We start from the raw sequence: 25,097 nt of genomic DNA on the forward strand, positions 1-25,097 counted from the left end.
TGAAAGTAGAAGCTATTTTGGAAAAAAAGCGAAACCATAAAAAAAAACACCTATTTGATGATCCAGCTGCAGTTGGCCTCACAGAGGGAACCCAAAGATCAGGCAGATAGCCTTTTACCTTTAAATCAGGGCCTAAATATTGAACACGACATTTGTTTTGACCATTTTTGCTACAGTGTTATTTTTACAGTTGCTACTGATGGAAGGGGCGAATAGGAGACATCCAATTAGAAGGAAAGTAACAGCACTTAAGAAATAAAGATACGTGGGAAAAGGATGAAATAATGACAAGGTTCAACAAAAATAGATATGGAAAAAACGGCCTACGTAGAACTTGTGTTGGCTCGTAAGGCAAATATTTGTAGAGTGGTGTGTTACAATAAAAACAGGCAACTAGAAAAAGAACAGGCCAAGGTAGACCAGCTGGAAGTGTCAGAGGACAAACATTGGCCATGCGAAAAAAGCAGGAGTGTGCTAAAGGTAAGAGAAGTCAATTGGATTTTAAAAATGTTGGTGACGTTGTCTACTGTCTTAAAAAAACCTGAAAACGAATCAAAAGATGTCCTTGTGAAGTGGTCAATGTCGGTTAATGTATCATATCCAATTATATGAATTTGACATGCTATCGGGGTAGTAACTTTCAAGACCAGTTTTAATGCATACTTTGCATTCAATGTATATAGATGAAAATGTAAACTCAGTTAATGTATTAATGTGTTTCCTTACTTTCGGATTCGTAATTGCTGTTTCAGTTTAGGAAACCTGAAAATGTATCAATTTGTATTAAATCTTACCTCCTCAATGAACAGTTTTCTTTCAAAATAATAACAAGCATTTGCACTGCAATGGGTCTTGCGTTTGCTTGATTTAAAGCTATTAGCGTTGTAAACTCTTAACTGGACTTTTCTTGCCACAAAAACTGAAAATTAAAATTAAAACAGTTTCACATAAGTGAGGAAATGGCCGCCATGAGCACAAAGCAGACACACAAAAGGAAACAGAAGTTCGCTCGCAGTGAAACGTATCAGCAAAAGTTTAACTATTCATATAACTGGGAAAAGTGCAAATATACATGTAACAGGGTGGATGTCATGTAAAGTGTTCAACTACTGCCCAGCGAGATCGTGCTGCCTTTGAAATAAAGAGAAAAAGTAGTCCAGAAAACATACCGAAAACATGGAGTCTTGAATGTTTTCAGTAGTTGGCAGGTGCGCTTGAGGTGGGCTAAACACCGGAAAAGGCATGATGTATACATGCCTTTCACTAATTAAATCAAGCAAATTTTAAAAGCCAAGCCGACAAACCAACTAAACTGATGGTCATGACATGGGCGTGATTAAAAGCTCACAGAGAAATTACACCAGGGACAGAGCGCTTTGGGCGCTCAACCCTAAAAAATGACCATCAGTTTTAAATCACTTCAATCATACATGACTATCCGTTTATTTTATATGCATTAAAGATCACACAAAACTCACAACTGTAACAATAGAACTTTTTAAGAAGGATGTATTTTCTTCAAAGCAGTCCTGACATGGTTAGATTTACGATTTCTTCATCTGTGACATTTCGCTAACTATTTTTGAGTTAATTGCTGTATGGCAGAAATAATGACATTTCCATATCTTGACAGTATCAAGAATGGAACAGTGGGGCAGAGCAGAACTTGTAATTGACATTTTTCTATTTGACTCTATTTCTGTTCTGTAATGGTATGTCCCATCACACCTTGCAGTAAGTCGATGATTGTCAGAGATGTATTCTCAGAGTGATTGTAAGAATATCACAGTATGGTCTTATTTCCCTATTGCTTCTGGTTTGCTAGTTGTGCCAATTAACTATAATTACTACTTAGCAGGACATCATTATAATTGAAGATCAGAATCACAGCACATTCCATCTTTACAATAAAATGTACTATTCTATGCCAACATGCGGGTCCTTGACATTAAAGTGGATTCTCCCTTGTAGCCAATGACACATAGAGCCTCATAATAAGTTAGTTGGTAATTACGGTCAGTCTTTCAGGGTCCTCTTTAGGGCATGTTACTGGTGCAGCAGCACTTGGTGTTGCACTTAAGGGCGCTGTGTTCAGAAAAACTTGTGGGATTAAAAGTACCTGCTGCAGAGTTCCTTGTGGAGCCAGCAGTTTTCAAGTAACAATACAAATGTCAAGAAATATCTGGTAATTAATGTTCCTGATGGTGAGAGATCAGAGTTTGGTCTAGTGGCAATTTTGGTTCACCATAAAATAGCGTATAGGGTTAATGTGCCTGCTGCAAGGAACATATATCATGAAGCTCACAGAACTGTATTTTATGTGGATAGCTTAGTGGGTTGCTGCTTTTGTTGAGGAGATCCCTATGCTACTTTCACTTCATCTGTTACAACCGTTATATAGTACACTGACCTATGAGCTGTCATCGAAGAGCTGCATGCAAGCTGCACTGCGGCTAGGGTTGTAATGAGAATAGGATATATACCTTACCCATGGGTACATTAGTTATAGTATATTTGACACCATTCAAAGTCAAACACTTTCCCCAATGTGCATGTTTTGATGGGAGACAGTAGATCTAAACCCCTGAGAAACCAACACACTCCTCGATGTGGCTGAATTTGGAATGGGAATAGTAGGTATGATCTCCAGAGTCCAACACTTTCACCAGTTATCCTAGGGTTGGAGTGGATTTAGTTAATTGGACCCTCTAGAATCCAACACTTACACCAATGTGGCTACATTTGAAGTTGGAATTGTGAATCTTTCCCCTCCAAAGCCCAACATTTTCCCCAACGTACTTCAGTTTCTTAGATGGAAAAAGGCAAAAGGTTTGAGGGTGATCCTGCAGAGAGGGCGGTTGCCACTTGGTAGTTATAGTTAGGACCTAGGACCTGATTGAAGAAAAGAGGCTCTGCACCCAGTGCAGCGCCATTTTTCTTGCACCAATTAGTTCCTCCCAGACGCTGCCATGTGTGTGCAGTATCTAGGCTATGGTGCACCATGGTGGTAGTTAGGGGAACTAGTGCTAAACTTTATTACGCTAGTTCTGAGCTTTGCAGGATTGGTGTCAAAAATTGTGAAGCTAATCCTGCAAAGCTCACTGAGCCCCATTGAAAACAATGGCATGCCTCTGAGAAGGCGTTAAAAGTGCTCTTAGATTTCCTTGTGCCATTTTTTCAGCCACACATACAAAGAAATGAGGGGGTACGTCCAAACCCCTGCAGCCCCAGGGACTGCCACCTCCCCGGAGCCACACATAGAATTGTATGTAGGGGTGCCACTTACTCTCTCCTCTGCTCTGGAGACTGCAACCTCCCCCAGGGCAACATAGATTTAAATGCAGGCAGCCACCTGATCCCCTGAAGCCCCGGTGACCGCCACCTCCAAAGGGGCAAATATTCAAGTGCAGGGGGGCTGCGCGGCCCTTCTGCATCCATGGGGACTGCCACCTCCCCAGGGCTGAATTTAAATATTTAGGCTTGGGGCTGCAGGTGGCCAGTGAAATGCACCTGCTATAGTTGGAGGTATCTCAAGTAACAATAACTTGTGCCCTAAGGTAACTATAACTCGTGCCCTGGCCATGCACTGCTAATTACACCACTAATTACAGCACTTGTGACATCTTTGATAACATAATTGATATCAATGTAATATTTGTAGTAACATTTTTGATTTTGCCAGAAAAAAAATGCAAGCCTAACTATAACGTCCTTGCTTTGTTTTTTTTAAGTATATATATATATATACATATATATGTGTATATATATATGTATGTATGTATATATATATATATATATATATATATATATATATATATATATATATATATATATATATATATATATATGTACATATACATATATATTTACACACACACACATACACACACACACACACACAGGGCCTATTAATTAAATTAATTAAATGCTATTACTGAGCCTTCAGCACTTATTGCGCCACCCACTTAAGTGGCCCTAAAAAACATGCTCAGGCCTGCCATTGCTGCCTTAATGCAGTAATGCCAGGTTGACTTGGCATTTAAACCCCCTTTCTAAGCCTTTAACTGACCTTTCATTACATACTAGTCACCCCAGAGTTAGGCCCTAGGTAGCCCATAGGGTGGGGTGCTGTGCAACTAAAAGGAAGGAAATGTACTTTTAAGTTGTTCATGTCCAGGGTAGTGAAAAACTCCCAAATTCATTTTCACAAGTTTAATGCCTATCCCTTCGATAATATAACACTGGGGATAACTTATTATATGTATTAAGCTGTAATTCTTAATTGAAAGCAGGTAATATTATACCTTGCTTCCTTGGTGTGGTTTTTACTGACATTTTGCCTTTTGACCTCCTGTTTTGCTGACTTCATTTTTACTGGCTTTAGGATTCGGTGCAAGTTACCACCTCTAACCAGTGTTGAGGTGTAGGTGCTCTGTACTCTAAACATGGTGATATATGCGTATTCACAATTGGCATATTTAATTTAATTGTAAATCCCTAGTAAGGTGCACTGCATGTACCCAAGGCCTGTAAAATAAATGCTAATAGTGGACCTGCAGCACTGATTGTGCCACCCACTATACTAGCCCTCTGAACATGTCTCAGACCTGCCATTGCAGAGCCTGTGTGAGCAGTTTTAAACTGCCAAGCCGACCCTGCAAAATCAAACTATTTGCCAGGCCAAAACCTTTCCTTTTGATACATATCCTCCCTAGGGTAGGTTGGACCAGGGTGCTCTGCCGCCATTACAGTAAAAGTGGCAGTAAAATGAACTGATGGGCTCATTTTACTTTTCACTGAAACAGTGGTTGGTGGGCTATCTCAGCTCTCCCTGAGCACTGATTCTAGTGGGAGAGGTATTGTTGGAAAGGGGAGAATCTCCCCTTTCCAAAGGTACCTCTTCCCATTGGATCCCTGCTTCTCGATCGCTACAATAGAGAAATCCCCAAACAAGGATCCACCCACTAGCCACCAAGGATGGAGGAACGTCTCCTTGGGCAAGGGCTTGTGCTTCCCCTGTCTATTCTTTATAATATAATCTACGGGGGCAGAAGGCCCACTAAACACCAGTTTACTTGGATTACTTTATATTAAGAATTATAGGTTTGCAGGCTGCCCAGCTTGGGCATCATAATGTACATAGTACATAGGGCAACTGTATTACTGCCCCTTCTGGGGTAGATGGGGGTAATTACCCTTGATCTGCCCACCGGCGGTCAAAAAGCCCACGAGACTCCAGGGAAAGATTTTGTTTTAAATATAGGGGTGGGGGCAGCCCACTATAGTCATGATTATGCCACTACTCCAACTCAAGGGGCAGATTGGGGTAATTACCCCCAATTTACACCCTGAGGAGCAGAAACAGCACAGTATGCGAGAAATGTATATATTTAATAAAATAATGGAGTTGGTCTTTCCTAGCATGATAACATCAGGCCCCACCCTTACCCCTAAAACCTCAACAGTCTTTCTGCTCCTCTCGGGACCAAAGCATCCCATCTCAATGGCAAGCAAGAGGACATTTGCTTCTTTTGGGTGTTGTTTTTACAAATGAGTCAGGAGAGTTTGGCTAACTCCCCATGGCATCCCACTTGCCAAGGTGCATGGCTGTACATTTTGGGTTTGGGTAGGATGCCACCTGCAATACCTACTAGACCTAGACAGTTCTGAAAACTAGGCATCTGCGGGAACCTATGATGGTGTGATGTGTTTGCATCCTACACCATTTTCTTACCCACAATTCCATTCAAACCTCAAAAGTCGACTAACAGCACACATTTTCTTCACATTTCTGTGATAAACACTTCTGGAATCTGCAGTGAGCCTCAAATTTCCTACCACACAGAATTCCCCTAAGTCTCTTGTTAAAAATGGTACCTCACTTGTATGGATGGGCCAAGAGTCCTTACCAAAAAAGGGCCCTAAAGTGCTGTGTGGCGACATCAGCAATAGGGGTAACTGCAGGATTTGGGACTATCCTCAGCACCACCCATGGAAACCTACGAACTGCAGACATTTTGAAAAAGTAGACAACCAGCAGATTACAGGGTGATGTCCGAGGAAATCCATAAAATTCCTAACACCAAGGAACAGATCAAGCGTATAGGAGTACCCTTGCAAGGTCTCACATTGACCTTGGTTTGATCCCCACAAGTGGGTCAGCTTGTTTATCAGAAGAAGAGGGGGCAATGCTGGGTGGTAGGAATTTTGTCCCTGCAGATTCCAGAAGTTTCCATCAGGGAAATGTATGGAAAATGTGTGATTTCAGGCAACGTCTGAGGTTTGAAGGGATTTGTAGGCAAAGCAGCCTGATGGGAGCCACACAAGTCACCCTATTCTGAATTCCCCTAAGTATCTAGTTTTTACAAATGTACAGGTTTGCTAGGTTTCCTTAGGTGCCAGCTGAGCTAGGACCCAAAATCCACATCTACCCTCTTTGCAAAAAGCAGGTCAGTTTTGAGTGGAAACAATGTGATGTATCAATGTTGCATTTTGGGCAGTTTCCTGTTATGGGCAATACCTAAGTAAATAAGTAAAAGACTTGTCAAGTGCTCATAATCCGAAGGCATCTTGGGACTAGCGTCTGACGTAAAAAACATCTGGGAGATCCTAATAGAATAGTTACCATGAAAAAAAAGCCAGGGTTTAACTTGTTTTCTAAATTGTGCTAGGTAAGATTGAGCTATGAGCTGAAAGGGTAAAGAGTTCCACAGTTTCCAGATGTCGAAGGAGATGCTTCTGCCACCCAAGTGGGCCTTATTGATTCTGAGGTTAGCCACCTTTTTAGCTGAGGCATTCCAAAGGATACGGTGAGAGGGGTTATTGAACCATTTGGCTACATCTTCAATGTCACATGAGATTGAGACTACAATCTATGTGTTGTTGGCAATGTAGATCACAGAAAAGCCTCAGGAGTGAAACAGGTTCAGCAAAGACGTGACATAAATGATGATAAATATAGGCCTGATTTAGTTCGTAGCAGCCTCTGGGGCTGATTCGGTACAATGGTTAGATCTAAAACCATACCGGGAACAGTCTAGGAGATGGTGTTCTTCACAGCAGTAAGTCTACCCACACAAGTGAGGTACATGTTTTATCAGAAGACTATGGGGAAGGCTGGTTTGAAGGCTGTTCGTGGCTCCCAGCAGCTCCCAGAAATTTCCATCACAGAAATGTGAGGAAAAAAGATTTGTATTTAAAGTTTGAGTTTGCAAGGGATTCTGGGATGAACAACCGGGTGGAATCTACACAAGTCACCCTATCCTGGATTCCCCTAGGTGTCTAGTCTTAAATAAATGTACAGGTTTGGTAGGTGTTGGAAATGGCCTTTCTGCAGGGTCACCCCCAAATGTTTTGCCTTCCTCCTTCTCTATTACTGACCTCATTTTTGCTGGCTTTTGGACTCTGTGTCTCCAGTTTCACTGCCACTTCAACCTGGCATTTAAAAGTAATTGCGAAGCCTTAAACTCCCCTTTTTCTACATATAAGTCCCCCCCAAGATAGGCCCTAGGTAGCCCATAGGGCAGGTTGCGATGTAGATAAAAGGCAGGACATGAACATGTGTGTTTTATATGTCCTGGTAGTGTAAAACTCCTAAATTAATGTTACCCTGCTGTACGTCCTGCTCCATTCATAGGATAGCATTAGGGCTACCCTCATACACTGTTTGAGTGGTAGATTCTGATTGAAAGGAGTAGCCAGGTCATATTTAGTATGGCCACAATGGTAATAGAAAATCATGCTTATTGGTAAAGTTGGATATAATATTGCTATTCTACAAATGCCACTTTTAGAAAGTGAGCATTTCTCTACACTTAAATCCTTCTGTGCCTTCCAATCCATGTCTGGCTAGGTTAGTTGAGAGCTCCCTTGTGCATTTCACTCAGACAACCCCAAACACAGGATGCGTAGTCACACTTGCACAAATCTGCATATTGAATGGGTCTTCCTGAGCTGGGAGGGTGGTGGGCCTGACATTTACGTGTCAAAGGACAGTAGCCTGCCCTCTCACAAAGGACTGCCACACCCCATTCTGGGACCCTGGCAGACAGGATGGAACTGAAAGGGGACCTTCTGCACTTCTAAGCTACTTTTTGAAGTCTCCCTCACTTCAAAGGCACATATGGGACCTTAAGCAGGGTCTCTGACCCTACCAACTCAGACACGTCTGGACAAGATACCACTGGAGAAGAATTCCTGAACCAGAACTTGCAACCTGCCCAGAGCAACTGCCTGACTGCCCAAAGGACTAACCTGACTGCTTTTCTGCAAAGGAATGCTGCCCTGCTGTTGCCCTGCTGCCTTCCTGCCCTCGGGCTCTGCTGAGAAGTGCTCTCCAAAGGCTTGGATAGAGCTTGCCTCCTGTTCCTTGAAGACTTAGGACCAAAAAGACATCATCCTGCAAAAGAACTCCTTGTGCGGCGACAGTTCAACGCACAGCCTGCAAGAAACGACACACAGGCTTCACTGCGGTGAGAAAATCACTGCACCCTGAGCCTGAATGACGCAGCCTGGCTCCCCGAAGTGGAACATTGACGCATGGCCCACAGAATCGATGGAAAGCTGTGCCGGAACAACGCAGCCCGACTTCCTGAGAGGAATCGACACAAGCGCCAGCTGTGCAGCAGAAATTTCCACGGATTGCCCACCGGATCAATGCAGCTCCTGTGACTCAATCCTGCACACCCAGGATTTCAACCCATCATCCTCGGAGCATCCAAAAACCCTGCAACCCAAAGAGGATCCAGATCAGCACACCGGAAATCGATGCAAAGCCTTTCCTGTGTGAAAACTCAATGACACATCGTCTGTGTGCGGCGGAAAAATTGACTCACGCCTCCCCGTTTTCCACACATGTCCACCTCTGCAGTCCCTTGTGGAGAATGTAATTGCCAACCTGGTACTTTGTGCTTGCAAGAGACACTTGTTGCTTTTTTTATCATTTCCTACAGTTATAACTCAAAGTGTACTTATCAAATCTTAATCGTTTTGACCTGCATTTAACCAGATAAATATTACATATTTTTCTAAACACTGTGTGGTCTATTTTTGTGGTGTTATACTGTGTTATTGCATGATCTATTTCGCAAATACTTTACACATTGCCTTCTAAGTTAAGCCAGACTGCCCAGTGCCAAGCTACCAGATGGTGGGCACAGGATAATTTGGATTGTGTGTGACTTACACTGACTAGAGAGAAAGTCCTTGCTTGGACAGGGGGTAACCTGGCTGCCAACCAAAGACCCCATTTCTAACACTAAGCTTTCCTAAGTGGAGACTGAGCTAGTGCCCAAAATCCATAGAGACCCACTTTGCAAAAAACAGGTCAGTTTTGAGTGGAAAAATGTGATGTATCTGTGTTGAGTTTTGGGCTATTTCCTGTTGCGGGTACTAGGCCTACCCACACAAGTGAGGCACCATTTCTATTAGAAGACCTAGGATGATGATGGGTGGAAGGACGTTTGTGGCCCCCTGCAGATTCTGGAACTTTCTGTCAAATACATTTGTAGAAAATGTGTTTTTTAGTCAACATTTGAGGTTTGAAAGAGATTTTGAGTAAATATCCTGGTGGAGGCCACATAAGTCACCCCATCCTGGATTCTCCTAGATGTCTATTTTTAAAAAATGTGTAGATTTGCTAGATTTCCCTAGGTACCAGCTGAGCTAGGACTGAAAATCCATAAGTACCCACTTTATAAAAAAATGGGTCAGTTGTGAGTGGAAAAATGTAGAGTATCCATGTTGCATTTTCAGCTGTTTCCTGTAGCAGGCACTAGGCCTGCTACAGAAAACACAAGTGAGGTACTATTTTAATCAGCAGAAAGGCGGAATAACAGAATAGTAGGATATTTGTTATTATTGATTGGATTTCACTGTAGTTGTGTCCTCCAAATGTAAGCCAATGTGTGAGGAAGAAATCATTTTGAAAAATACTTTCTAAATCACGTTAGCACAGGTACCCACAAATTCAGTTCAGAGATGTACAAATAACCACAGCTCCTAAACCTCATACCCTGTGCCCATTTCAGGATCATATCCTGTTCCCATTTCAGGAATACATAGGTTTTCTTCATACCTATTTTTCACCATATGACTTAGTCTATACTCAGGACACAATGAAAAACACATTGAGGGTCATTCTGACCCTGGCGGGCGGCGGGAGCCGCCCGCCTGGCCGGAACCGCCGAATGACCGCACCGCGGTCAAAAGACCGAGGCGGCCATTCTGGCTTTGAAGCTGGGCCAGCGGGCGACCGCCAAAAGGCCGCCCGCCGGCCCAGCGGGAAACCCCCTGCAACAATGAAGCCGGCTCCGAATGGAGCCGGCGGAGTTGTAGGGGTGCGACGGGTGCAGTGGCACCCGTCGCGATTTTCACTGTCTGCATAGCAGACAGTGAAAATCTTTGTGGGGCCCTTTGTGGGGCCCTGTTAGGGGGCCCCTGCACTGCCCATGCCAGTGGCATGGGCAGTGCAGGGGCCCCCAGGGGCCCCACAACACCCGTTCCCGCCATCCTGTTCCTGGCAGTAAAAACCGGCAGGAACAGGGTGGCGGGAAGGGGGTCGGAATCCCCATGGCGGCGCTACAAGCAGCGCCGCCATGGAGGATTCCTTGGGCCAGGGGAAAACCGGCGGGAAACCGGTTCCCCTTTTCTGACTGCGGCTTTACCGCTGCGGTCAGAATGGCCCAGGAAGCACCGCCAGCCTGTTGGCGGTGCTTCCGTGGTCGTTGACCCTGGCGGTCGATGACTGCCAGGGTCAGAATGACCCCTATTGTGTGGTGCAGCTTAGTTGCTGGCTTTGGGTTCCCTGGGTTCATGGAAAACCTACAAACTCTGTACATCCTCACAGCTAAAAGGGCCTAGTAGACCTAATGGTATATTAATTTTGTATATCAGACATTGTGACAAAAATGTGCTGATGAAACCGTTGTCAAGAAGCCTGCCAGTTTGGTCTTCTGCCCGCTGGCCCTAATATGAGTGTCCCGCTGGGCCAGCGGACAGAAACAGAGTTTCCGCCTGCTGGTCCAGCGGGAAACTACCCACAACATTGACGCCCTCTCATAATCAAGCCGGCGGAAATCTTGTGGTGCGTCGGGTATGATAGCACCCGTCACGCTTTTCACAGTCTGATGGAGCTGCCCAAGGGGGGACCTAAACTGCCCATGCCAAGTGCATGGGCAATCCAGGGGCCACCATGCACCCCCGTGCTCCCCGGCTCTCCCCGGTGGAACCGCCATGCAAAAGCTGGCAGACACAGGAGTCGTTATCCTCAGGGCAGCACTGCTTGCAGCACTGCCCAGGCGAATTAAGACTGCCAGCACCACCACCCCTTCGGACAGTGAAAAAGTGGCAGTACCACGTGTCAGAGCGCAGTGCTTTTGTCACGATCATAATGTGGTTGCCGGAATGCTGCATTGGTGGCAGTCCACCAGCCACCACAAGTCTGGAAGTCATAGGACCACCAGACTTGTAATGAGGGCCTTCATTTCCTTGGAAAACAACCCTGTAGGATCTACACACATGACCCCTTGCTGAATTTTGAATGTTGCCTACCTTTCAGATATCTATAGCTTTTCTGACTCACCCATTAGTTTCACACTGGTTTTCGCCAGAAACTGGAAGAAGGTTATGAGCAAAAAAAAAGGGAAAATGGGCTACCTCATTGAAAAATGCCAAAATTGTGATTAAAAAATATGTTTTTTTTTTTATTTAGCTCTGCATTTAAATGAATGTGATCCTATGGAAAGAGATAAAGTTCATGTAAAAAAGCCTATATTTGCTAACTTTGGCTTGGGATACACTACAGAGGTGTTTTAATGTAGGAGGCTGGCCTGGTTTGTAGTGGGTACCTTGGGTACTTACACCTTACACTAGGCCCAGTTATCCCTTGTTAGTGAATGTAGTAGTGTTCTAGCTGCTTAGGGTGATAGAGGTAGCTACAGCAGAGCAGCATAGGCTGAACTAGGAGACATGCAAAGCTCATGCAATACCACTTACAGTTACACAGTACTTATACACAAGTAAAGACAATATTCACTGTTACCAAAAATAAAGGTATTTATTTGAGTGACAAAGTACCAAAAATACTTTGACACCAAAATTAGACAAGTAAGTAGTCATAGAACAATGCAAACAGTAGGAAATCCTATAGAATGCAATGGGAGAAAATAGGTCTAGGGGCAACACAAACCATATACTAAAAAAGTGGAATGTGAATCATGAATTCTCCCCTAGACAAATGCAGTGTGTGTAGAATCGCGGGGAGAGTAAGAATACATTAAAGGTAAGTCAATTAACCCACCCCAGCGCCCAGAAAAGCAGGAATAAAGTACTGCAAGTTTCCTTAGGACAAACTACACCTTGTGTTTGGGATTCTGCAGCAGCCAACCAAGTCTGCAAAGAACAACTGCTGGATTATTGGACCTGAAGAGCTGCAAAGGAAGGGGACCAAGTCCAGAAGTCGAAAGAAGTTCCAGGAAGGACAAAAGCCCCAGCCAACCCAGAAGAGGGTTTATAAGAATAGTCCCTGGTTAGTTGAAGACTGCACAAATGCACCCTAGGAAGATGCCAGTGGGTTGTTGAATGATGCAAAAGATGTCCAACGGTGTGAAGATAGTTGCAGACAAGATTTCGTGTTGGAAGGCGCAAACAAGCCTTGGCTATGGCAAAACTGCATTTTTCATCGAAATGGTGCTGGATTGACTTAGGAGGGACCTCTATGTGAGGAAAATGAGGGGACTCTCAGCACTTTACAGAGCCCTCATGATGCCAGCCAGCACCCCAGAAGCCACAGGATCCAGGTTCAAAGGAGGCGCAAAATGCAGTTGATGCAGCATTACAAAAGAAGGTCCCACACCGCCAGAGAACAACTCAGTGAGTTGAGCATCACAGGGTAGAGTGCTGGGGACCTGGGCCAGACTGTGCATGAAGGAATTTGCAAAGAGTGCACAGAGGCTGCAGGAGGCGAAGAAGACACAAAACACAGGGGTACCGTCGTTCTCGGGGAAGGTAAGGTCTTACCTCACCCAAATTGCGTCAGCAGGACCTCAGGACAGTCTATGTTGATGATGTCCACCCTCTATGTCCTTAGGAGCATGCTCGTCATTGTGAAAGAAGTTCCAGGGTACCGGTCATCCCTGAAAAGCAGACAACAGCTGAGAAGCCCTATGAAGGAAAGAGGAAGGTCTTCAGCGATTTCCAGAAAGAGAGTTCAAAGCCCACTGATCGAACTTCAACCAGGAGAGAGTTCCATAGATGGGTTACCATGAAAGCAAAGGATCTGCCTCCACATCTCGATCTTTTAAACCGAGGTATATTAATCAGGGATGCAGATGAGGATCTGAGTAGTCGTTGGGGAGTATAGAGGGTTGTAATCTGTCTGAGAATAACCGGACCTCTGTTGTGAAGAGCTCAACGGACAACGCAAGCTGCTATGAAGTTTATGTGCTGTTCTAAGGGAGCCAATGAAGAGAGGCCAAAGCGGATTTTACTGAAAGATGACTCGGAATCCCCAACAAGAGATGGGCAGCAGCATTCTGTATTACCTGCAGCCTCCTTAGGACTTATTTAGGAGAGCTCATAAACAGGACATTGCCATAATCAAGACGTGAAAGGATTAAGGCCTGAACAATAAGCCTTTGGAAGAAATGGGAAGATTTTCCTGCAAGTCCTCAGTGCACAAAAACAAGAATAAGCTAGCTTCTTTGCATGGCATTCCATTGTGAGTTGTGTATCCAACCGGAAACCCACATTTTTAATGATATCTTTGGATGGAAGAAGAGTGTTTAGTCCTACTGACACAAGTAAGGGGTTCTGGGGAGACAAAGCGTGTCCTACCAGCATGACCTCTGTCTTTCCATCATTTAATTTTAATTTACTGTCCACCATCCAACCAGCAATGTCCGACAGACATGAGGAGAGGGCAGCAGAGTCTGAGTTACTCTTGGTGCAAAAGGAAAAAAACAATTGAGTGTCATCCGCATAGGAGATAAGAGATAATCCATATGGTTCCATGGTCTTTGCCAGTGAGGCCGCATAAATATTAAAAAGTGTGGGCCTCAGAGAGGACCCCTGTGGAACACTGCATGTCAAGGAAAAAATATCTGAACAGTGTGTCTGATTCAAGACTTGAAACATCCTAAGCGAAAGAAAAGATGCCAGCCATTTGAGATATTTGCCCTCAAATCCCATTTGAGCGATTCTGCCTAACAGAATTTTATTGTCCACAGTGTCAAATGCCACACTCAGATCAAGAAGAATGATGGCTGCATAACCGCCTGTGTCTATGCCGCGTCTAGTATCTTCAGTAACAGCCAAAAGGGCAGATTCGTTACTGTGGAAAGGTCTTAAACCCATTTCGGTATTGTGAAGACAATTATGCTTCTCCAGGAAGCCTGACACCTGAGAGTTTTTTTTTTAAATATATCTTTTATTGCTTTTATAAAAGACAGAACCAGAGATCTACGTAGATGCGAGTCTAAATGGATCATAAAACTACGCGCAGTTGAATTAGGCCTGAACACGGACCGTGAACTGCATTTTTTTCTCGCATGATTCGCCATTCCCCCTGTCTGCAACATTGTACATATCAATATTTCCTAACCTCCATAAGACTGTGAACTACTGTATATCCCATTAATGCACGTTTGCCTGTATACAAATGTATTAACGTTTGGACCTAACCTCCTTAAGACTGTGAACTACTGTATATCCCGTTAATGCACGTTTGCCTGTATACAAATGTATTAACGTTTGGACCTAACCTAATATTTCCTAACTTTATTAACACTGTGGATTACTGTATATCCCACTAATGCGCTTATGTTTCTATACAAATGTGTTAACTGTTGCACTTATTTTCTGTAATTTACGATCTCTACTTTTACATGTTTTACTTACCGTCACAATGGTACAGTGCACCCATATATATGGATTTGATCGGTGTATCCTGTCACTGCAACACATGCTTATGGCTCATATACACTTCATCTTTCGCCTTCTGTTGTCCCTGCCCAGCTATAGATTATTACACTCTTGCAATATTTGTGGATACCATCACACTGTAACGTCCTCTAGTCTTGACTCTTTCTTTCCCACTGGCTATCTAGGCACTCTCTCTGTGCCTAGCACCAACCTAGTCCTTGTCGCATCCTTACTTATGACTCTACTGCCTTTGCTGTTTCCCATTTCATCACTGTACGTCATCTCCGAGTCACACTTAAGATGGCCGCCGTTTTTACCATTTTAGCCCTTACACCCACGTTGGGCGCCGTTGTAGTGTTCCTAGACTAGTCCCTTTTTCATTTCTTTTACACGACCACACCATCTACTTAATTGGTCAGCAATTCCCCTCGCAGAACAACACACGCTCGTGCGACTACCGGATAACTCATAGCTACGCATCTTCCAGGTAAGTGTTTAACTCGCCTACTACGTATCTCGCTACGTTGGCTTCACCGCTACCAGTCCATGCATTTTGCCTATGACTTCTCTAGATCAAGACTCGCCTTTATAACTGTTTACTTAACGTTTTTTCTCACCGTACCTAACCCACAGAACCACTCCAGCAACACCTTTTCTTGCTTCATTGTTGGACATTACTCTCTGTGTGCTGTGGCCATTTTGCTCCAGCTTGCTTTTATAAAAGGTTTATAACATGTATCAATTAAATTACTAAAGTAGTCCCCAATATAATACTCAGACCCTCCTCCCCCGTCGTGCACTTAGTACAGCAAATAAAGATCTTGTTACGACAGTTCTCTGTAGCCAGGAGGTGATTCGCAGTTCCATGGCATTTTATGTTGTAGTTGTGGTTATACGCTCGGGATCTGAGTCTGTAGCAGAAGTGTCATCCTCTGAAGAGGGAGCATCCATAGTCTTTAGGTTTTCCAGCATCGAGTCCCATTGTGTGGCATTGTCTCTGGGTCTTTGACCCTGTAGTGCTTCTTTCAATAGCACCGTACCCTCAGTTTCAGCCCATTTCTCCAGTGCACCCTGCCATCTATTCACTTGTGGACCACCTGGGTTTTTCCAATGTGAGGATATCTCTCTCTTTGCTAGAATCAATGCCAAGTCAGTGGATCTGTTGGATATTTTATGAGCCGAAGGGCGAGAGAAGTCCCCCAAAATTGCTACTACTGGAGTTGGTGAGAGTGATTTTCCAGTGCAGGTGGTTATCTTCCTGAATACTTCTGTCCAGTACGAATTGATTTGCGGGCAGTTCCATAACATGTGCATTAGGTCTGCTGCTAATTCAGCGCATCAGGGGCAGCAGGAGTTGTTCGTGTTATAGATTTTGGTTATCATTTGGGGGCTAAATAGGCTCTATGATAAATATATAAGTTTATCAGTTTAAATCTTGCATTTCTAGACACAGAGTGAACGTGGGAGGTGATTCTAGCCCATTGGGTGTCTTCTAATATGGTATCTAGGTCTGTCTGCCATTTGGATTTGAGTTTATTCAGCGGAAGGCAAGTGCTGTTCTGTATGGATTTGTATATTCCCGAAATCATCCCCTTCAGGTCCCCTATTGAGCAGAGGTGGTTACAGCCTCCATGAGTAGGTGGTTCACATGATCTTGTGTCCCATAATTTTTTAATAGTTCTAATTAGAGCGTTGTGAGTGAGGAACAATCCGGACGGGAGGGCGAATCGATCTTGTAGTTCTACGGAAGAGAAAAGTTTTCTGTTGTTAAATAAGTCTCCCAGTTTCATGAGGTTATATGCAATTAATTTGTTAGTGTGCATAGCAATGTGGCCTCCTGGAAGGCAATTCAAGGATACCAGGGGGACTTCGGGCGAGTAAGGGGTCTTTGTGTGGGTGCGTTTTTTAGTACTGTTCCCAGCAGTGTCTCGTCGCTTCCCATTCTAACGGAAGCAGTTGTTTTGGTTTTCTGGGGTTCACTAAAATATTTAGGATTTTTTCTAGTGGGAAATTTAGTGGTATCTGCAATTCTTTTGTGACTGGTGGTTTATTAATTAATTTTGCCAACCATTGTAGTTGCCCCGCCCAATAATAGATTTCTAGGTCTGGGGCGGCTAGGCCTCCCTCTGTGGTGGGTCTTTGAAGAGTGTGGAGTGCGATTCTGTGCCTGCTTGGTCCCCAAACAAAACTCGCAGCTACAGATTCAATATTTTTGAATACTGTTTTCGGGATTATGAGTGGGATAGTGGAGAAGTAATATAGAAGACTGGGTAGTACTATCATTTTGAGTAGGGCGATTCTCCTAAAGACCATTAGGGGCAGGGTGCTCCAGAAGTTCATTCTAGCCTTGATTCCCCTGATTTCTCCATGTATATTCCCCTCCAGCAAGTCTTCTACTTTGTGGTAAATGTTGACTTCTAGATATTTAAATGTATTCGGAGACCAGGGTAGACCTTTAGTGTCTGAGGGCTTCGGAGTGCCTTTGATCAGTGGGAAAATGGAGGATTTTCTCTAATTGATTCAAAGTCCCCAGGCTATCCCAAAGTTTTCTAACATATCTATTGCCCCTGGCAGATCTGCTTCTAGGTTCTTGAGAAATAGTAGCATGTCATCTGCGTAAAGGGCGATATAGTGTGTCCAGCTATTAATCGGGATACCCTCAAAGCACTTTTTGGATCTTGCAGTTTGAGCAAGAGGCTCTACTGCTATAGCAAATAGAAGAGGAGATAATGGGCAGCCATGTCTAGTCCCTCTTCCCACTGAGAAAGGGTCGGAAATAGTGCTGCCTGTGCGCACTCTTGCTGTGGGATTGGTGTGTAGTAACTTTGTCCAGCGAGTGAAACCTTCTCCAAGTCCATGTTTTAACATGATCTGTTCTAGGTAGTCCCACCTTAGGCTATCAAAGGTTTTTTCTATGTCTATTGAGATTATTGCTGCTTGAGATTTGGCAGGGGGCATGGAGTGAAGTACTGAGATCAGGCATCTAATATTTATAGTAGATAAAACTCCATAGGAAGTCCATCTGCTCCTGGGACTTTACCCCTTGCCATGCCCTGTGTTGCTGTTTTGATTTCTGCAATTGTTATAGGGGCAGCCAGGGACGCACTTTCTTCGGTTCCTAATTAAGGGAGGGCAAGAACTTCCAACTCCATAATCTGAGTGTTATTGATTGTGCCAGTAGGGGGAGCATACAAAGTTGAGTAGTATTCATAGAAACAAGTATTTATTTCCCTTTGACCGAGTACTCTATCACCTGGGTATTTCTCAATTTCAACTATGATTGTTTGTTGTTTAGAGGGCTTGGCTAGCCACGCAAAAAGGGCACCTGCTTTGTCCCCTTCAGTATGTTGTCTGCTTAAGTACAGTTTATAGTCAAGGTGAGATAGCCTAGTGTTCTCTTCGGTTATTTTAGTTTTGCTTTCGTTCAGAAGGGGGGTCAACTCAGGGTGTGTGGGGTGCCTGCCTCAATGTCTGTAAGGGAGTCCTCAAGATTGATTTTCGAACTCCAATACTCTCACCAATACAGTTGCCCCTGGTTCTATTTTGAAGGTTTCCCATTCAATTGCCCTAGAGGATGTTGTTCCTGTGTTTTTACTTAAAATATTCCTCAATATTTTTATGGAGGAAGTGTTTGAATGCTTCGTCTCCAAGTGCCTCTGCCCCAAGACGGCAAGTAGGGATCAGTGGTCTCTCTCTACTCCACTCCACTGAAACTAACAGGGGATTATGGTCCGATATGGTGCGGCCCATATTTTCGGCTGATACCACAGCGGTTTGCAGTTCTGGGGATATTAGTAATGTGTCTAGCCTGACGTGTAGGTCATGCACTATCGAGTAGTAAGAATAGTCACTGCAGTGAGGGTTAAGTTGTCTCCAGCAGTCTCCTAATTGCCAGTGTTGTTGCCATTTTGTGAATGCTTTGGCAGTTTTTAAAGTTTGTGATTGCAATAGGGGTGGGTGCAATCTATCCATGTTAATATCAGCTATGCAATTAAAGTCCCCACCAATCACTTTCGGACCCGCAAGGATTGGACCTATTTCCAGTGATAATTTGTCAAAGAATTTCCTTTGATCTTGATTCGGGGCATATAGGCCGTAAATAGTTATTTCCCTTCCATCTAGTCTTCCAGTGATCACAACATACCTCACATCTTTATCTATAGTTATGTGCAGTGCCTGGAATGGTACTCAGGGGCGGACCCATACCAGAACTCCCCTTGCAAACGCTGAGTAATTAGTGGCGAACATTTGGCCTCTCCATCTTTTCTTAAGTGCTGTAACCTCCTGCTCAAATAGATGTGTTTCTTGCAGTATAGCTATGTGTACCCCCTGCGTTTAAGGTAGTTGTATACTTTATACCGCTAGGACATATTAATTAGACCCCTGACATTCCAGGTTATCATTTTATACTTTGAGGCCATAGTCTGTGATTTTCTGGTTGTTGGCTGCTGGGAAGGGAAGACCATTGGTGTGTTCTGCTATTGTGTTTACCTGTGGAGGATCTAGATCGAGAATTGTCTATTGCTTTTAGGACCAGTGCATGAATTCCCCCGAAAACTATGTAAACGAACATGATTCCCAACTCCCACTCCCCAGGACCGGTTACCAGAACTCTCCCTACCCAAACCGTTAACATTCCTAATTTAAAGTCTTGTAGGTAGGTGGTGTGTCAGGGGCCGAGAGCTCGCACTCCAAGCTGCTCCCGGGGCCTGGCAGCATTGTAACTAAGTCCATCTAAGATCTACTTATGGTGCAATTTTATCGACTGATTGGAAGAGAACTTCGCTAGTTATACAGTCAGAGTCATTTAAGTTTGCATAAGTACTCACGGACAGTTTGGTCTGCACACAAAGGGATCAGATAATTTCTTCTGAGGTTCCTGGTGTTATTTTAGGCAAGCTAGTGGTAGTGTCCCGCGAGGATATCGAGGATCCTCCGCAACTTGAGTCAAGGTCCGAGATACTGCTAGAGGTCCGAGATTGAGGGCAGAACCCCCGCTTAGAGCTGCGGCTGCGTCCACGGCGTCTCGCATCTCCTGAAGGGATTGGTGTCTTGGGGGGACTGCCTCCATGACCCGCTTGGAAGATCTGCTGTGTTTCCTACCTGGTTTGTAAGGGGCTCTGGGGGGGCTATATTGGTTAAGTTCAGGGTTTCCAGCCATTCCCCCACTAGTTGAGGCGGTGAGAAGAAGTGCGTTTTGGCATCATATTCTATTCTGAGCTTGGCGGGGAAGAGCATTGCATATTTTATACCGTTTTCACGCAGTGTGCGTTTAGATTCGTTGAAAGAGGCCCTTTGTGCCTGAGTTTCTTTGGTAAAGTCCGTGAAAATCATGATCCGCTGATTGTTACACATACTTTCGCCAAGTTGACATGATTCTGAGAGTATATAGTCTCTATCTTTGTAATGCAACAACTTTGCTATAATTGGTCGTGGTCTAGCTCCCGGAGTTGGCATCCTGTTGGGTACCCTATGGGCTCTTTCTATCGTGACAAAAGCCGAGAGGCCTTCTGTGGCTACTGTGTTCCTGATCCAATTTTCCAGAAAGCATTCCATGTTGTCTGCTGAGGATTCCGAACCCTCTGGTACCCCGACTAGTCTGAGGTTGTTCCTGCGTGCTCGATTTTCAGCGTCCTCTGCTCTGGTTTCCAAGGTTTTAATTCGGGTGGTAAGATCTGCCAGTTCTGTAGATGCTGATTGTTGTGCTAAGGTCACTGTTGCAAGAGATTTTTCGTTCGTTCCCACTCTCTCCTTTAGTTTATGGTGGTCATCCCGCAGCAATGAGAGGTCCGTTGATAGGTTGTCAATTTTTTTGTTCAAGTGCTTCACGGGATTCTTTAATGGCTAGTAGGACTGTGTCCAGTGTTGTTTCTTGATTTGTCAAATTGTCCATGGAGGCTGGTTTAGGAGGTTGGTTAGGGGGTTTCGCAATTGTAGACTCCATTTGGTTCTGATCTTCTCATTTTTTAGGTTTCCCCATGTTTAACACAGTTGTGTGATTGGGTGGAAGAATGATTCGTCCGATATGTTGGAGGGGATCCGGATCTATGTTTTCCGCCTGGAGAGTCTTTTTAGTACCCCCTGGATTCCTTCCTCCTCTCCCAGGAGCGGGTGAGGGGGAAGGACTCCCCCACCCCCCAACTCTATACCCCTACGTTACTGGGGACGTTGGCAGGGGCCTTGCTGTCCTAGATAAGGGGGGGTAGTCGGAGTCAAAGGTGCGTTCAATTTCTTGTCCCGCTCAGGACCGATGGGGTGTGCAGGGTGCGTCTTCGCCCTCTGGCCGCAAAGTTTCCCAGTCTATGTGCTTCTTTGTTGGGGAGTGCACCTGGTTTGTGGCTCGCAGACGGCTTACTCTCATTCCTTCCAGTGTTTAATCAGTCACTGGGTGTCCCCGGGGGTATCCGCGGTTCTTTGTGGAGAACTGGGAAGACATACTCGGGTTCTCAATCACGATCAGACGGGAGCTCCCAGCCCTCGCGCACTCACTAAACCCCTCGTTTGCTGGTCCTCCCTTGATCTGGCAGGGGGTCCGTCCGTGTCGGGTGGGCTCCTCCGATGACGAGGGCCGATCAGCTGTCGGTGTGGGGGGCCCTGTTCTTTTGCTTCTATTATTTATCTTCGCTCATCTCCAGAGAGCGAGTATGGAGGGGGTGGGGGTCCCCGGCCCCTTATTCTTTTTTATCTTTGGCCCAGGGGCCACTGGTAGGGGCCCTGCAGTCCTAATTGGGAAGATGGGGAAGTTCCGGTTCAGGGGTGCTGCTAATTTCTTGCCCTGTTCAGGGCCATTGGACTACGGAGGGTCTGTTCCTCTCCCCCGGTCGCGGCGTTCCCCGATCAGGGTATTTCTTTGCCGGGGAGCGCATCCGCCCAGCGGTCCGATGGGGGCTCCCCCGCACCTCCATCGGCACTTGTGCTATCACCAGGGGCCCCCGAGCCAGGTATCACGCGGCGGTTGCCCTCCGGGCAGCCAGTCGCAGGCTCCTTTTCGCGATCGGGTGGGGATTCAGGCTCTCCCCGCACGCGTGCTCCCCCACTCACCGATCTTCCCAGGGCATATCGGGGGGTCTGTGTGTGTCAGGTGGACTCCTCGGGCGGCAGGGTCGGTCAAGGGGAAGGGCAGTAGGTCTATAATTCTCAGATAAAGAGGGGTCAAGATTTGTTTTTTTCAAAGAAGGCTTGACCACATCATGTTTCCAATGGTGGGGATATGACCAGAAGACAGGGAATCATTAAGGATCCTAGTTAGAACTGTCGTTACAACTGAACCCTATGCTAACGTGGACGGAGCAGATGGATCTAAAGGGGAGCCCGATTTAATAGAGCAGAGGTGTTCATTCACCACCTCTCCCTTAACAGGCTTAAATGCTGAGAGTAGTGCACAGGGAGCTAGACCGTCCGTGCGAGGGACCCCATTATCATTCTGATCCAGATTAGACTGATTGACCGAAAAAGATGCCTGAATGTCAGATATCTTTTTTCAGAAAGAAGCAGGCCAATTCATTGCTGTATTCCTTAGAGCCATCAGTCAAAGTTATGCCTGATGGAAGCTGCATCATTTCTCTGAAAAATGAAAAGATCTCTTTGTGGGAATCGAAGGACTGTTCAATCCTAGCAGTCTAGTAGGAGGCCTGCGCCACTTTGATTTCTGAGTGGAAGGATCGGGTTAGGCTTCTATAAACTTTTTCCTCCATTTTCTCTCCATCCACTTACATTCCTTTTTTAGAAATAGCAGATGTGGGGAAAACCAAGGAGTGTTCTTTGGACGATTAGTTTTAGTTATGGTCTTGGTGGGTAATACAACATCTAAAGATTGGGAGATCCATTTGTCAAATCTGTCTGCAGTGTAAGATAGGTCAGGGAATGCAGTGGTCTGCAAATTAGTAAGTGTATTTACCCAATCTTTTTTATTTAGTTTTGACCACTGACGAATGGTACGGTGGCCATGCGGCTGGTGGACTAGGGGGACAGAAGTCCGGAGAGTCAGTGTGATTAAAAAGTGGTCAGTCCAAGTTACGGGAAGGGGGGATTCTGCTACAATATTAGAGAGGTTGCTGAAGACTAAGTCGAGTGTGTGTCCTTTACAGGTTGTGGGGCCGGATATAAGTTTTGAGAAATCTAACGCTGCTAGATCCCCTAATAGCATTGTACTGGGACCACTGCAAGGGTCCTCAGCATGTATGTTAAAGTCCCCTATAATAGTACAGTTGGAAGGTTTACAGGCATAGGCTGCTACAATCTCTGGAAAAGCCTGAAGGAACTTCCCATCGGGGATTTAATAAGATACCCGAGAAGGTAAAAGTGGCATCTAATGCCAGTGAAAAAGCTAAACTCTCACACCGAAATAGAGAGGGAGTTGTTGGAACATTGAATTGAGTTTTTATAAATTATTCCAATTCCACCACCTCTACCCAGTGATCTGTCAAGACATAGAATTGAATAATTAGGAGGCATAGACAAAATCACATCAGGAGTGGAGCCCTCTAGCAGCCAGGTTTCTGTTAAGAACAGAACATCTGGCTTGCACTCATCTAGTAGTGAAAATATATACAATTTATGGGCTGAAAGTGAACGGCAATTTAGTAACATTAACTTATAAATATGTTCCTTCTCCCTTGTTATGTTTGGTGGTGATATGTGCTGTAAAATAAGTTTACAGGGGTTGTATCTAGTGGCCAAGGGATTTGAATCAGATAGGCAGTGGCCCATAGTCCCTGTCTCATTGTGAAGGTCTAATAGCAAATCCTTGTATAGACCATTCTAACAGGGGCTCTAGTCAGGATACTTCTGTACCCTGGACCCCTCCGGACGCGGATGGGCGCAGACGAGCTTGCATTTGGTGCGCCGAAGCGCACCCGCTGTGCGCGTCTACATCCATTGGGGCATTTAAGGACCACGGGCCTGGGAGAAAATAACAGCTAGACCGCTGCCCAATAAAAATGGTGACTCTAACTGGAACCACCAGCACCCCAGAGAGGAAAAATGGCCGTCCAGAGAGAGACAGGAGCTGAGAAAGAGAGGAAAAGACCATCGCCGGATGGCGAAAGCAAAAAGAAGGCTTTCACTAAGGGCTACTGGCTCCACTGAACACGGGGTCTGGAGTTCAGAATAATTAAAAATGCAATTTGGGGACAAGCAGGGGAACCAGGTCTGTATCAAAATACCATAAACTGGTAGGAATTTAACAGGGATGGCTAAGGTAGCCTTGAGGAAGTAAACCCCAAGAAGAGAGGGTAGATCATGCCCTAGTGCCCCTTAGCTGGGAGATACTCAAAGGCAGGGATGGCCGGTAATCTCCTCTCTTCCAGCAGAGCTTTGGCAATCCACACTCCTCTTGGAGCGCAGAGTTTGGATAAAAATCCTCCAATCCTCCACCCCACTGTGTGGCAGAGTTTACCTGCACCGGTCCACCCCTAATAACATTATCTTTCTTAAACCATTGATTTCAGAGGTACCTCTGTGTGGATTATCTCTGCATTAGCCTGAAAGTCGTACCCAGGAATAATACATATACCTTATGTGTATTTTTTTCTTTACCTTTGTTGCCTTGTTGCTGCTGAATGGAGAAGAATAGTAGTCTAACTCTGCTCGAGATCTGCTCGAGATCACATAGGCCCTCATTATGACCTTTGCAGTAAATACTAAATACTGCTATGCTGACTTCCTCCAGCATACCGCCGCAGAGGCGGACATCCGTCCACCAAATTATGACACATACATACAAAACTGACAGAAAACAGCCACAACCACAAATCTGCAAGACCCACTGAACGTGATAAACTGTTGGTACTACCACCCATACCGTTATGTCACCAATTCTACCCCTCCAAAGAATGACCCACGACTCACCAAAGCAGACATTCAACGCCAGTAAACCATTGACGGTGAACACCGTTGCAGTGGAAATGGCCACCCAAATACAAAACAAGACACCATTGGCCAGAACAAAAAACCCACACCTGACACAAATACAAACACCCCACACACCCACCAACTGCACTATAAAACACACAACGCCAATCCTAAAAAGAACTGAACACACATGCCACAACTACCTATTTATCTGACACGTGCCACACACCACACACCCCACCAGTTCACACATCACCCTCTGCACATAGTACACACATCACACAACACCCATGTCCCCACAAGGCACGCTCCTTTTACCGATGAGG

This window comes from Pleurodeles waltl, chromosome 3_1 (assembly GCF_031143425.1).
Source record: "Pleurodeles waltl isolate 20211129_DDA chromosome 3_1, aPleWal1.hap1.20221129, whole genome shotgun sequence".
Taxonomy (NCBI): domain Eukaryota; kingdom Metazoa; phylum Chordata; class Amphibia; order Caudata; family Salamandridae; genus Pleurodeles; species Pleurodeles waltl.